Raw genomic sequence first — 15,390 nt, forward strand, 5'->3', positions numbered from 1 at the left:
GCTGCTTAATTTCAAATTAGTTTTTTCTCCTTATATGATTCTGGTATTAAACAGGGGTTTGTAATGAAATTTAGTATTCATTATCAAAAATCAAGCTGTGACTGCAAAAACATCTCAGTCTTAATAACAGACAAAAAGCTTAGCACCACTGAATTTTACAGAAATTGCTATGCTCTTGCTATTTTATTCATAAAATGAGGAAGACGGAAGCCAAGGATGTCCTTGAATACTCAGCTGATTGGCGACAGAAAGCTAAATCGGTTGACACAAGAAAGCCACTGCAAGGTGAAGGGGCAAGCTCATTTTTCCATCTGTTTTTATTGAACACACCCTCTGTGAAATGCCATGGTCAAGGGCAGTTAAAAATTAATGTCATTCTAATCTTCTTTAAACACTTTAACTTGTTCAGTTAAATGTGTCAGACAGGAAACTATCCATAAACAAATTTGAGATGTTAAATTACTAAGATAGCTGTGATTTCCTTCTTTTGCAAAATCTCATTACTAGCTGCAATATTATTTCCACTCAAGGAAGTCACTCTACAACACCAAATATTTTCACATGCATTGAAACATGTAGACTACACAAGTCTGCGGATGTTTGCTTTGGCAAAGAATTTAACTTCCTCTGTTTCTCTGAATACAATGTAATCCTCCTCATTTATGTCTTCACTGGGGGGGGACGGGGGGGGACGACACACGACAAAAAACCCTCAAACACTTAAAAATCACATTTTAAAACCACCACAAACTGATTTGCTACTAAGATTAATTTCTCCTCTAGAGAAGTTAAACAAAAAAGGCAAAAACCACCTCAAAATTTCGTTTCATGTTCGTGCTTATCTTAGAGCAATACAATTAATAGAACTAATGAACATTAGTAAGAGCTTAAAATACATAGTAGGACCGCAGCTCATATTTCTTCTGACAACTTTGTCAAGGAGTTTGACACAATCAATGTCATCTCCTTGAGTCACTGCCTTTGGGAAAGGCACTGGCCTAAGGATTTTATACCTCACCTTTTCTTCCTCAGTCTCCCATCCAGGCTGGCTGATTGGTTCATCTGCTTGTCTGTCCTTAAAAATCGGAGAGATGTTACGAGCCAACTGAAGATCTGCAAAATTTATTTTGCATCTTTGTCCAATTTTCTGCCAAAAGGATAGGTTGTAGCTTAAAATCTGTTAGGGCTAGGAAGTGGAAGGCAATCACACAAACGTTTGACTAGGAACAAGGAGAACCATACCCGTTCTACTGCCACTAAGCAACATACCTCCCTGGAGCTTAAGTTTTCCTCTACACTTAGAATATTCTTGCCAAGTTGAATTTCTAGTGCTTAGCACTAAGTCCTAGGCGATCACCTCAGAAGTCTTCTCAATTTAGAGAAAAACATACCTGACCTATTTCTAGTGTTCAACTCCCTTATATCAGCCCTCTCCATCTGCAGGCACACAGAATGCCTGGGAAACCTGGTTTGGGTGGTAAGTCAAGTGATACTTTCCAATTCCGTTCCAATTTCATAGAACCATGGAATGGTTTGGTTTAGAAGGGACCTTTAAAGATCATCCAGTCTATGCCATCCCTTCACACTGTCCCCTGCAAACTTCCACCCAAGTCTAGTTCCTTCCAGCACTTCGGAAGGGCAGCAAGAAGCCCCTGTTTCCACAATCTTCGGAAACCAAGAAGAGGGCGGAATAGCAAAGTGTTCCCACAGCGTCAGTTAGATGTGTTACTAGGGTCTGTGGCGTAACATAGCCCTACATCAAGCTACTCCCCACAAGTATAAGATCTTTATCATCCAAAATTACAAACAGACTGTGCTCTGAAGATTTGTTACAGAAACCCACGATGGCACTCTGCTTGCTATCCATGCCTGGAAGTGTCAGGGACACAGAGCTGAGCAGGACTCGCGGGTTGTCTGTTGAGCTACGGCATTCTGATTAAGACGAGCACACTGCGAACACTGCCTATTTCTCCCAGTGACCTGCACCATCCATCCTCTAAAGAGGTGAAAACTGAAGTGGTGTGCAGTCAGAGGAACTGGATTTGCATTCCCCTCTCCCCACTTCTATTACTTTCGGGATATGACTGTGAAACTCAAAAAATAGCGTGAAGTAGCAGAGAACAGCTTTTACTGGATTAGAGTTGTGATGTTTTTCCTTGCTCATTTGGCTAAACAATGACCAGAATGGAATGCTATTAAGCCATTAAATTAAACCAAATTTACACAGCACGCATTTACTTAGCTAATTTTTCTATTCTATAATTTTTTTACCTTTTTAATTTAGGATCTAAGAAAGGTGGAGTTACAAGCAAAATCTAAGAAGCGACACAAACCCAGGTTCTAAATTAAGCACGGTGTTAGGGTCATTTTTCATTGCTTACCAAATGCCAGTTCTTCAGAAGCCTCGCTGCTTAAAATTATCTTTGTCTATTAACTTCCCCTAAATACCTTGCCCTACAAAGCCTAATAATTACTTGACACATACTTTCTCTTTAATGAGAGTTAAAGCTTACGATGACATCAGCCTGTCCTATTTGTCTGTGACTTGCAAGCCAGATGAAGTTTACTTACTAAATGTTGCAACCCTGCCAAAATTCAGGGCTGCATAGAACAGTATGTTCGGGCCCTGATGTCTTGCCAGTTTTCAATGAAGTGCTTGACAGAGACCACATGTGGAGGTCAAGTGATACTATCATGATCTCACCAGATGGTAAGTTGTGGTATTATTCCCAAGGCAGGTAGTATAGTCTGTTCAAAAACAGTTGGCAGGTGATCCATGAACTCACAGCCAGAAGCAACTGGATTATTGCAAAAGATCAAGAACGCTATTGATGTTGGCGAAAAGGCTATTCCAAGAATTTTTCTTGCACGTAATTCGAGGACTCAACTCTCAAGATGTACGTTTTCTTGCAAAAAAATAAAAGGATCTATTTTATTAACAGCTATCTTAAATCAGAAGCCCTCCTGTCAAACGAATCTTGTATTCTTGCATGATTATTATGTGATGTAAATTAAATGGTAAAATAAAGACACTGCAAGCTCACATTGCTTGGGTTCTTGTACATACTAATGACCACCAGGTCATTCTGACTTTCATGTCAATTCAGAGGTTGTATCTACACAGGTAGGAGTGCAGGACTGGACTACTTCACAGAGAACAAGCAAGCAGACCACGGAGGAATCGTACAAAATTTTGCAGATTACGTTCTCCCACCCCTCTACAGTAACAGCCTATCCAAGTCAAAGTGTGAAGCATTCAGCACTTCACACAGTCCAACCTTCAGTTAAAGCAGTTAAGCAATTTTTATCACTACTGAACTGACATTGCTACTATTTCTAAAAATGCAATAAAGCCACACAGTGGACTCCTGTTATGAAGCAGCAGCTTTTTCCCCCAAGCTAAAGAAACAGTATTCTCCTTTCAGAAAAAGACATAACTTTAAAGCAGACTTTAAAATTTTAAGTTCCTCTGTTGCAAAACCTATTAATTGACCATGAACTTTATCTGAGTAAAGCCAGATTCTCAAAGGGTCAGTGCAAAAGCAATCTTACTTCCCCTTGCAATTCTGAGAGGCTGCACCTTCTGGCTAACATCAAAACTGAAATTCTGAAATTCTGCATGAACATCCTAGTTCGTACTGGCCAAACTTCAGGAAAAAAATCAACTGCACTTAATCACTTCGTGACTGAGAAAGTTAAGAATCCTTTTAATTAATTCATCACAGGGACACCTTACTCTATTTAAAATTATGGGACAGAAGAGTTGGAAAATAAGTATATTAACTACAAATTAAAAAAAAAAGAGAGCAACACATACTCCTGGAAAATAAGTGGTTGCCTAAGAAAAAGTTGCCTTAAGTTATTATAATGCTTTCTGAAATTTTGTTTTTGAAACGGGACACGTGCTGCTAGTAAGTAAATGTGCAGCAAAACGAAGTTGAGCATTAGGAGCTCTAAAGAGGATGGGTGGCAATTTGGACTGAAACTATGGAATTTCTGTAGATGTACAGAGAAGAAAATTCCGTGATATAATATTAAAATGTAACATACCCTTAAGGAATACTCTGAAGATATTGAGAAAGTAGTCACTACAGTGCATGTATCATCTAGCTGTAGCCTTTGGTAACTACTTTAAAAAAATTAACATGTTTGATTAAGTGTGCATATACCAGAATTAATTTTTTAGAGCTGTTCTTCTCATAAAAAGAAGTACAAATTACTCCCTTTCACTAGAGGCTTTTTTGGAGCCTTCCTAAATTTGATGCTTTATATGACAGCAAGATAAGCTTTCAGCCATCATTGCACTTTTCTCTCTTTTTCTTTTAATTTGGCCCTGCATCATTTATCCAAACTGGAGTACACTTGTTCAGCTAAATTAAGCATCCAGACTGCGCAGCACACATTATCTGATGTTCTGTCAGCTGGTTTCATGTTTGCCATCTGAGCATTGTTTTGTCAGACATGAAAAGAACAAGTCTGGATACTTCCCATTCAGCTAACTGAATGTCAGTCATGTTTAAAGCTCTTTGGGAAAAATGATCAAAACACCTTCAAATTGGAAATTAATTGTTCTGTATTCTGATTTCTTAGTCATTTACCACGGTGTAGGGCATTTTAAGGACCACAGACCTCTTTTACTACTCACTCTCATTTCTACTAATTGATTCCAGTACATCTTGATAATGGAATTTGCAATAGGATAGCACTAGCCAGGTTCAGCTCCAGTAGAAATATTAAATAGAAAAAACTTTTCAGGTTTATGACCGGTTACAAAGATGATTGTTTCTATAAAACTTAATGTATGTCATCACAGAATTTCATGTCTGTGAAGGGCGACCGTTTGTACATGGCTTTTTCAACACAAGGCAATTAACTGGAAGTCATTAAGAAAAGCTCCACCCTTATACACTCTTCTTAAAGAAATACTGCCCAGTCCTTCCAGCAAAAGCAGACAGATCCACGAAAGCAGCACGCCATACGAGATCAATTTGACTTGCTATCTCCTGAAAGGTAGAAATATCATCATTTGCTAAACAAAATAATAGCCCCATCACTGCACAAGACAGAAGTGTTCCAACAGTTCCTTCTTCAGAGGATTTGCAATCTGGAGAATACCTGGCATGCACCTGGATCTGACATCGATTTCAAATGGAATGGGATCAAGTCTTTCATGCAGCTTCTTATTTTGTCAGTGAAAGGCCCACGTCCAATAGAGTGCACTGGACATCACCCATACAGCTCCCAGCTACCTGTAATTTGACCTGCACACCTGCATCTCAATATTTTGAGATTCAGCCCAGAGGGGCTGCAAGTATGACCCTCAGAGTCCTGCAGGGCTCTTTGATACTGCAGTTACAGCACCAAGTTTTAACATGTATACCAGGTAAGTTGCTTTAGGGTTCATGCTGGAAAATTCTTACTGCTTATATGATTTACTGGCAAAACTTATGGCCTCATTCTGCAAGTGCAAAGTTTTGCACTTATGAGCACAAAACAAAGAGAGTGATGATTGGGAATAGCAATCAAAGACAGCTGTTTCTGTTTTTAACGAGAGACATGTTGCCTGTTTATCAAATTACCAGTGATAAGAAGACCTAGTGAAGTCATTGAGAATGCTGCCAATGACTTTCCTGGAGTGGTATCAGATCATATGAGACAAATATTTAGGTATGAATCTCTTCAGTATTCTCCAAAAATAGCTGTACTGGGTTAGATCAAGGGTTCTGCTCAGGCTTCTGTATCAGACTGGGGTAATCACCTAGAGGACAGCAGAAGAAAAGGGAAGGTATGTTTGATACTACCTTCTCCCTAATACTTTTGCAGCCACCCACCATCTTCATGTCAGGGACTTCCTGGTGTGGTTTATATCTAAAAATTTGCAACAGATCTGTCATCCAGCATTTGTTCAGTCTGCTCTTGAGCCCATGTAAACTTTTAACGCCCACATTAACCCTTGGCAAGGAGTTCCACAGATCTACTGCTTGCATGAAGAACCACTCTCTTTGGTTTTGCATGGTTTGCCTGTTTCCTACCAGCTTGAAATGCTCTTGTAACGGCTGACTGAACAGTCAAATCCCTATCCGTAGTCTTCATGCCACTTTTTCAAGATGAGGAATCATGGTTTACTTAAGTTGTACAGTTGTCCCTGCATTAAGCTACTCCACACCTTTGATCACCCTTGATGCCCTTCCATGAGTCTCTTCCCATTCTGTAATACCCTGCTGAAACAAGGGGAACACTATTGTAGTATTTAAGATGGTGTAATAAAGCTCACAATACAGTGGTGTAATAAAGTTCTCTTTTTACCCTCTTTTCCTCAGCTAAAATGCTCTGCATCTGATTTGCTTTTTTGACTGTGGTTGAGCTTTGAGCTGACTTTTTTCAAAGAAATATATCTTATGATCCTAAGGTCTTCCTAACTGGTTACTGCCAGCTGAGAGACCGGTATTTTACAAGGTATTGGGGAAAATTCAGAGTGGTCTTTTCTCATGTATATCACTTCACACTTTCCTACACAGAATTTTACTTGCCTTCACCTGCAAGTGCTGCCAGCACTCAATCTCATAAAGTCTTTCAACAGTTCTTCATACTCAGCCTTTGTCCTTACTATCTGGATAACTCAAGTACCAGCAATAAACTTTGTCACTTCACTGTTTTTTCCCAGGTCACTTCTTAATATATGATGAACATGGATCCTCCAATACTCCAAAGCTGTTGCAACATTCCACCACTAGATGAGCGGATCATTTACTCCTAACCTGCGATTCCTCTTTTCTTTACCGTCAGTTATTTAAGACTAAGATGACCTTCCTCCTTACGGAACGGAGACTTGGTTTCCTTAAGAAATCCACGGTGAGGGAACTCAGTAGAAGCTTTGTGGAAACCCAGACAGACTGTATCAACCAGATCACACATATCCATCTGTTTGCTGAGTGCGTCAAGAGCACTCTAAGATAGTTGTAAGGCAGGGTTTCTGTTTTACTAAAGCTACGTTTACCCTATTCATTATCTTCAGAGATGCCAACTAGTTAAATTCTCTATTATATTTCTAGTAGTTTTTCCAGTACATAAGGCACATTAGGAGGCTTATAGTATTCTCAATTGCCCTTATACTTTGCAACACCAACTCTACTTCCACCTTTTTTCTCTGAATTTCTTTATGAAAACCCAAAATGTGGCATTGGTAGCATTCGGCAATACTATTCAGTAATATTTTCTCTATTTTTTGCTCCACACGGTAGAAAGACTTAATACAGATACAGTTATTTTATACAATCTTTTCGATTTCAGATAGCACTGCAGTCTCCAGTGCATCATCTTGAGAATACTGTGCACAGCTGCTGCTCAGACAAAGGAACTAGAGCGCACTCCTTAGACAAAGGAACTAAAGTGCATACCTTACCTACGTTATTGGACAAGTTTGATGTTCGTTATCTGCCCATGTGGGCAACCTTAACCTGTGAAAAATGTAAAACAAAGTTGAACTGTTTTACCATCTTAGGAGAATAGTAGGCAATTCTCTGGCCAAAAAGTAAGGCAGTGTTTATGTCAGTGTGGCAAAACAAATGATTTTTATGTCTTTATGAGCAAAGGGAAAAAAACCCTTCATACCCATAAACGCTCAACATCTACAGAAATGCATAAATGAAATAAATAAGCTTCTAAATCAAATTTCAGACAGAATGACTGGAATAAAAGCCCCAAAGAGAGATGGATACTAAAAGCCTAATGGAAAGTTTCATAATTACCATGCAGTATTTACAGCCTAGTACATGCAAAATAAGCGACTGCTACACAAATTTGATGTGAAATACAGAGAAATAGATACAATCTCCATTTTTTATGGGTTTATCTATTAATATCCATCTGTATTAACACACAGAGATAGACTCAGCTACTCTTTGACCTTATCAAAATACTGCCTCATGCCAATTGTGTAAGAAGTCCCCAGCCTCTTAATCTGGCATCTTACAGCAGTACGGTGTGCACTCCAGCACCTAATATCCAAACTCTAATTATAAAGACATCTCATACATTCTTGACTATCTGTTGACTTCTTAAAAAAAAAAAAAAATAAATTTTTCTTTAAGCTTACATAACTTTGGCACCTGAACAGTATTCTGGAGAAAGAGCATCTTTAATAAAGATGCAATATCCCTGCCCTCATCAGAAAAATGCTGTCATGAGATATCATACATTGCCTGAGAATTCTAACAAGTCTGCCGCCAAAACTGGAGAAGATCATAGCTAACACTCATGATATCCTCAGTTAACGAACAAAGACAAAGAAAGTTTTAAAAATAACACGCACCATTCACATTTCAGGCCTTCTTCGTGCACAAAAAGAAAATCAAACCAGGATAAACTAAAAAGCTTTACAAACCCAGCCATTAAACTCCTTTTAATCAACATTTTAAAAAAATTTAAAAGTCAAGTGTTATCCCTCCTCCTTTGGAACAAACCCTGCTTTGATATCCTCAGGGAACTTATAAAAACCTGAGAGGTGACCTAGAAGATGCAGTATTTTGTAAAAGGAAAAGACACATTTTGAAAAACAGTTTTTTCCTACAGCAGAAACTGATTCATTGCATCCTTCCTCAGAATGTGAAAAAAAGTATCTGGTATTCTCAAAGGAGACTTCTGGATGCTCCACAGAAAAATACAAAGCAAAACAAAAATACATTCACAGAGCACTTAAAGAGGAAAGGAAATGTGTCATAAGAGAAAGGTTGAGAAGACCTCACCCAGAAGACCTCAGAGTCAAAAGAAACCTCCCTTCCTCTCTGAAAGACGATAAAAAAAACATGCACTCGTATCTTGTTGACTTCTAGTAGACGTTTCTGGCTTAGGTGTAACCTATGCAAGAGAGATAACTAATCTGAGTCCATTCACCCTTCTGCTGAATTCTGGGCTCCTTATTAAAACAGAATACAACTGTCAGATGATCTCCACCATGAACTGTTCATTACCTTTCACCTCGTAAAGAAGTACAGAAAAAAGTATAAGGTAAAAGGGAAGAAAATACCCACAGCATAAGGCTATTCTGCTGCAGCATGAAAAACAAACCACCCCTCCCTCAAGTACAACTACAATAATTTCTACAAAAGTAGGATCAACCAACTAGGTAAATCTAAAACAATTTGAAACTTTTCCTCTCGGGACACAGGACTCTACAACTGCAGTGCCTGTTGGTATCATGCCTCTCCCATAAAATGATGCTTCTGATAGTCCAGGAAAATTTGTGAGGAAGAAAGGCTGTCATCCACACAAACACAGGTTCTTTCTAAGCGCTCAGCTGTTTCTCAGAAGGAAAGTCAACTGCAGGAGTATTATTATTTGAAATACCAGATTTAATCGAAATCCCCAGGGACAAAGCAGATTAAAGAAACTTTAACTCACAGGGCACACAGATGGAAAGCTCTACTGATGGTATCCTCACTGACACAGCTGTACGCACTAGGAACATACCTTACTCTACACCGTTCTACAGGAACTGTATTCATTGCTTTAGGGCTTAATTTGCAGCCACAGGGAAATATGTCATTTTGAAAACCTGAGGAGAACAGCACTAACAGTGTGATTTCATACCAATCAAGATTATCCTTGCAGTCAGCTAACCACCAATCTGTGGCATTAGATTGTGAAGAAGTAAGGTGGAAGAGTGGTAATCACTTCATGCAAACATGCAAGATACCTGTGCAAAAAACCCCACTGCACTGGGGGGAGATCAGTGGAAGAAATGCTTGTTTGCTCAGATTTTTATATTAACAATCTCAATTTAAACTCCTTTTGCAACAGAAGGTGGCACAGTGAAAAATAACATGATATTAAAATCACGGTGGCCAGATAATGAGTTGCTGAGCAACCAGACGCAGCTTCTGACATCTTAAAAGTTCAGAAAACATCAAGCTACAAACTCAGCTTCCTAATTATGGACAGCTGAGCTAACCATTTCTAAAAATCTTGGCCACTGTTTTAAAATACATTTTACTTCTAAGGAAGATAATGAGTCACATTTCCAAGTGGCTTCCAAGTCCATGCCTGTACCATATACACATACACATGGGAAATTTGAGAACTGCAAATTCAGGGACTGATTCTGGAAATTTGGGTGAGTCTATGGTTTCATAATGCTTTGAAAAAATTTAATATGTTAATTATTATTTCAATATAATTTTATTCATACATTTCCTTCACTGCCTGTCCTTTATTTTTACTACTTGAAAATTATTCTGTGGTTCTTGCTGGCAGAATGATTTCCAGGCATGCTTTCACTATACGCTGTGCTCATTTGCAATGTCATTTAAAGTATTTCAGGGTTGCCTGCAGATGGGCACAAATTCAATGGCTTTCAGCAGGACATTTCACTAGAGTATTTCCTCCTTTTGACACACTCTTAATACGCTCAATCAACCAGAGGGGACCTAAGCTTTCAATCACTGGTGTATTCTGTTTACATTGGTTTATGTATAAAAGGACAGTGAATAGTACTGTACCACAAAATCTGCTGTGAGAAAGGCATCCCTACCAAAGGCATGAAAATGCTACTAAATGGCTAGGATGCCTAACCCGGTGTCCTGCCAGCTCCATGGCACTCCAGTCAACGACTGCCAGCAGAATCATAACTCTTTCAAGTGCAATATGCACTGGAACAGGGGAACATACCTTGCAGGAAGCTGCTATCTCCAGCAGGAGTACAGAAACACTTGAAAAGGGAAAAAAAAAAAAAGAAAGAAGAAGAAGAAAAACCCTACGTGGTGGTCAGTATTAGAAATCATCAACTAAGATGGCAAAAAATAACATTTCCGCTGCACTTCCACATTTGTCATTTCCTTCCTTTTAGTAAGACATACAGCAAATACAGGAAGTATCTTACCTATATAAACAAGAAATTTCGCAAATTTTTACTGTGAGTACCTTATTTTCTCCAGGAAAGATATGAAAGGCTCATTTATATTTGTTAATGTTAAAATGATTCCCTTAAAGCTGAACTTCTCATTTAGGCATAAAATTGGTCAAAAATAAACTGGTGGTAGGGAGAAAGAAACCTGCCAGCAACGACCTGAGTAAGGCTGTGACTCTCTTTGGCTGCAATATTCCTTTTTATTCATGTGAGTAAGACTCTTCAATGAGTAAGGTATTCTTGGTAAGGAAACATCAGCCTTGATAAAACACTGGGGGCAAGTAGTCTGCTCTAAAGGTATGGTCTTGACCAAGAATGGGGAGTCACCAACTGTCCTCAACAACCCAAGTTTGAGATCTAAATGGAGAAGAGGAACGCAAGAAGCAGGGCAAAACCCGCAGTATGTCGCATACGTTAGTCTACAGCAACCTCCAGGAAACTATATAAACATGGAAATAAACCTGAAAATTGTGTTGGTTTATAATGGAACCTTCTGAAAGTGTGAGGCCAGTTCCTCACCTGCACTAAAAGCAATGATACAGTTTTTATTTAAACCCACTGTCTTGCCATATGACAACTAAGATTAAAATCTATGAAACAAATGTGAGAATACTGTATCTGTTACATTGCCCTATTCCTCTATTAATACAGGAATTTGGCTAGTAACAAATCCCAGATGCCTCCTGTTACACCTACATATTATATGAAAGTGCTTCTGTTCTGAAAATTGCAGCAGCTGAAATAGCACACGGCTCCTTTATCACAGTCTACAAATTGCATTTCTGGCTTCTGGAGTTAACATCAGAGCTATTATACAGATGAAGGCACTGAAGAGCCCTCTTCTAATTCTGACATTGTCTCCAAAAAGCCTTATGATTTTATTCTAAATAAACCACTCCATTTCACAGAAAAGGCTCTTACAGAAAGTCCCTGAGGCCTTCTTTATCATCCCTCCTCACTACAATTTCTGTATTTCCCCATACATGCTAAAAAAAAAAAGAAAAAAGTAATTATTCCCATAAACTAATTTGCCAGCGCACAATACCCTTGACCGCCAAAAGACTCCAATACTCAATTCGACAGTTCTTCCAAGAAGTGACCCAAACACACTTCTTTTTAAGAGAGGTCACTGAATAAGCCTCCAAGGAGGTTCATTTAATTCTGTCAGACTTCACATGTGGCTCTTCTCTGTATGCTCTATCTACAATGGCATACTCATACAGGTTTTCTCTTATATATTTTGTCTACATGGTGCATGCTTTTTGGGGTGGGGACTCAGTTTACACTATGCCTACTGTAAGGTGGCCTCAAATTCTGCTAGCACATCATCTAAAGTGCTGTGACAGAGAACAGAGATTGGTTGCAAAGGGGGTTCAGTTTTTGCTCACCCCCTACAGTGTTCTGCTCTACTCTCTGGATGGCGCAGGCTCCGTGTTGCAACTTAAGAAAGGAGGGGACCTCCTTACTTCTAAAGCATCTAACCTTCTAGATTTCATAGTGGAAATGTTACCATACCCTGGTCTTTTGAAGACTATTTTTTTCAAGTGACTTCTCATTATTCTAAATAGCATCACTTGGAAGATGTTTAAAAAAACAGGGGGGAAGTCTCCAGGGAAGAAATCTGTAGACTCCTTTCTTTGACTCTGCATTCTTTTGCAAACTACTTAGTGCATGTTCAGCAAACTCTGAAGCACTGCTTAATTGTGCTCTGAAGAGAAATGGGTATTTTCTAAAGGAGATTTAAAACAGTTACAGAGGGAACACTACCTTTAAATAGACATGGAAAACTAATGATGCTGCACTAAAAAGTAATTAAAGTTACTGCAGGGGCCTTACCCTCAAGGAGGTAAATTACTGTAAGCCCCACAGAAACAAAAGCTGCAATATAGTAAAATTATATTGCAGTAATCTACCTATCCAGAAGAGTGAGTGGAGAAAATCTAAATCTTAAGCATAAATTAAAACACCCTTCATACACATGGAAATTTCTGATTGCAACCACTAGGCAGGGAGATGAGATATAAATTCCTAAAGGATCATCTGTGCTGTAAAGAAAATTGAATGCTCTGGAGTTTAACAATGGGTTAAAAATAACAGGCTTATTGCGTTGGAAAGTCAAATTACAGGTATTCATAACAGCTACAGTATTCGCTTTTCTACACAACTTTATGGAACCAGACAGCTAAAAAAGAAAAAAAACCTTCTGAGAGTTCAGAATACCACTTTTTTCATTTTCTATTAATGTGCTAGCTTCACTGGAAATAAACATGTTCCCCTTTTGCAGGATCTTCCTGTTAGTAACAGTTGCACATAAATAAAGTTTTCTAAACAAACATCTTATCTTTTTATGGAAGGAAGTCCATTAATACGGAATTGACGTCCTTCCCTGAAAAAAAAGATCAGTGCTAATTCTTTCCCATAAACTAAAGAAATAAACTTACACCCTGAGATTTTTTACTCTATTTTCACAGCAAACTGGATAGTCTGCACGTAGATAAAATAGAACTGTTTGGGTTTTCTTATAAACAAAATCTCTGTTGCTACCTTGCCACATAATACTGAATAATTAATCTCTTCCCTCGGTTTTTGATTGCTTCATGGAACTTGTGCTTCATTTCAACTGTAATCCACACATTCTTGTTCAAACTACAGGGCAGCCTGTGAGCAACTTTCAGCCTGGGAGCTTCAGAAACACACCATAACTGTTTAATATTTTGACCTATGCCACCATTTTCAGAAAGATGTCCTTTACCCAACAAATGCAGCCAAACAGACTCTAGCAACTGTGCTCATAATCTACCGTGCTCTTCATTGGCTTTGTTAGCTACACAAGACGTTTCTATTGCCCAAAATTAACTACATCATGGAAAATCCTCTGACGCAACCTTCATCTGTTTCCCTTCTTCAAAATAGCTTTTCCTTTAGACTAAGAAAATTTGAAGTTGACACTGTACTGTATGCTTCTTGCAATAAAGAAATACTTTTCTCCCAATGGCTTCAGAAAGCCAGTTCTTTAATCTATTTGCAACAACACTGAAAACAGAAATGTTAACATGGTTAAAGAGAGTTTAGTTTTTCAGTGGTTTTGTGCAACAGAATTTAAAATCTCCATGCCACACTGCAGGGAGACAAGCATAAGAGAATGGAAGAATAATATGGTCCATGATTACCATACTTTTATAAACTTAAGACTTATAATGCCGTGGTATTTTTGTACAAAAAGATCTATTTATCTTGAACGCATTAAATGTTTAACTCTGGGGGACACAAGAAGCTGCATCAAAATATTTACAGTAGGAATTTCAAAAGGAAATTTTAAAAAAGAAAGTGCACCAAATTTTGCAAGAAAACGTTGTTTCTCTTCAGCTGTGTCTATAATAAATGAGTGCTATTTCAAAGGCACATATTCCAATTTTGAAAAATGAAACACCGCTATGTTCCAGCAATCACACTTTTAGACATCCTAAGAATGGGAAAATAAGGTTCCACAATCCTTTACCAAGACTGTGCATCAACTTTGCTTACACAATGCTTCACTGGAGAAGGCACTTGACGTATGTCTTAATGCAGATAAATAAAAGAGTGACAGGGAGTGAGACTGAGCACTAGACGACGACTCCTCCATTATACTGAACTCAGAGATTCCTTCCTGACTCCATTTTGCACTAACACAGTTTGCTTTCCAAAGATCAGTCTGCTGTAGAGGTGACAAGCCCTAAGCAGGCAGAGTCAGTCCACATTACACAACCTTGAACGTATTGGTTCCTTGCATTCTTATTTGGCATCCATGTATAGCTTTACACACTAACTTTTACAGTTTACATTTAGAATGTAACACTTCTTGTTGATGGCGGAACCCGAAGTCTTAACATGCTTGCGCATGTTTAGTAACATACATACCTGAATGTCACTATAAAAACAAGAACAATTTCCTTTTCCCTTAACTCTATTCTTTTCAAAGGGTTAGGTCCTCAGAAAGTTTTCCCTCCCATTTCTGTTTAATTCTCGATAACTGTATTGTGGAACAGTGACCTTTTTTAAAAGCAAAAACAGAGCACTGCTTTAAAAGGTCACATGGCACAACTCAGAAAGCAGAGCAGATCTTCTGGTATCCCACGGCAGCACTGGAAACGGGGATGTAGGCGACACCCTGACAAGCATCTGGGCAAAACAGCACGCTGAAGATTTTTGTCAGTCATTAGAACTGCCACCCATTTTCCAGGCCTGCCATGGCCAATAAGGATACCTAATTACCCCACACAATTTCCAGCTGTTCTGCCTTACTTTTTCTTCACCCTCCTCCTTTTAGCATAATGCTTCACAAAACTTTTCTGATTTAGAAAGACTGACATGGGAGAAAGCCTGGGGCAGTCTCAAGAAAGGTCAGTAAATATGTACAAAACTCCAAGACTTTTGATAATTTTATTTTGTAAGATCAAGAGGTTTGGTGAGCTGTAGTTAATGGCTAACCAAAATATCTGTGAATG

The 15,390-nt window shown here is 38.6% G+C and overlaps 1 protein-coding gene across 13 annotated transcripts in view; it reads right to left on the minus strand.

Annotated features, from left to right (window-relative positions):
* Positions 1-15,390, minus strand: part of COBL (cordon-bleu WH2 repeat protein) — a 210,837-nt gene that overhangs the window by 59,284 nt on the left and 136,163 nt on the right. The gene's annotated exons all lie outside the window — the stretch shown is intronic.

The sequence above is a fragment of the Harpia harpyja genome, chromosome 5, assembly GCF_026419915.1.
Source record: "Harpia harpyja isolate bHarHar1 chromosome 5, bHarHar1 primary haplotype, whole genome shotgun sequence".
Taxonomy (NCBI): domain Eukaryota; kingdom Metazoa; phylum Chordata; class Aves; order Accipitriformes; family Accipitridae; genus Harpia; species Harpia harpyja.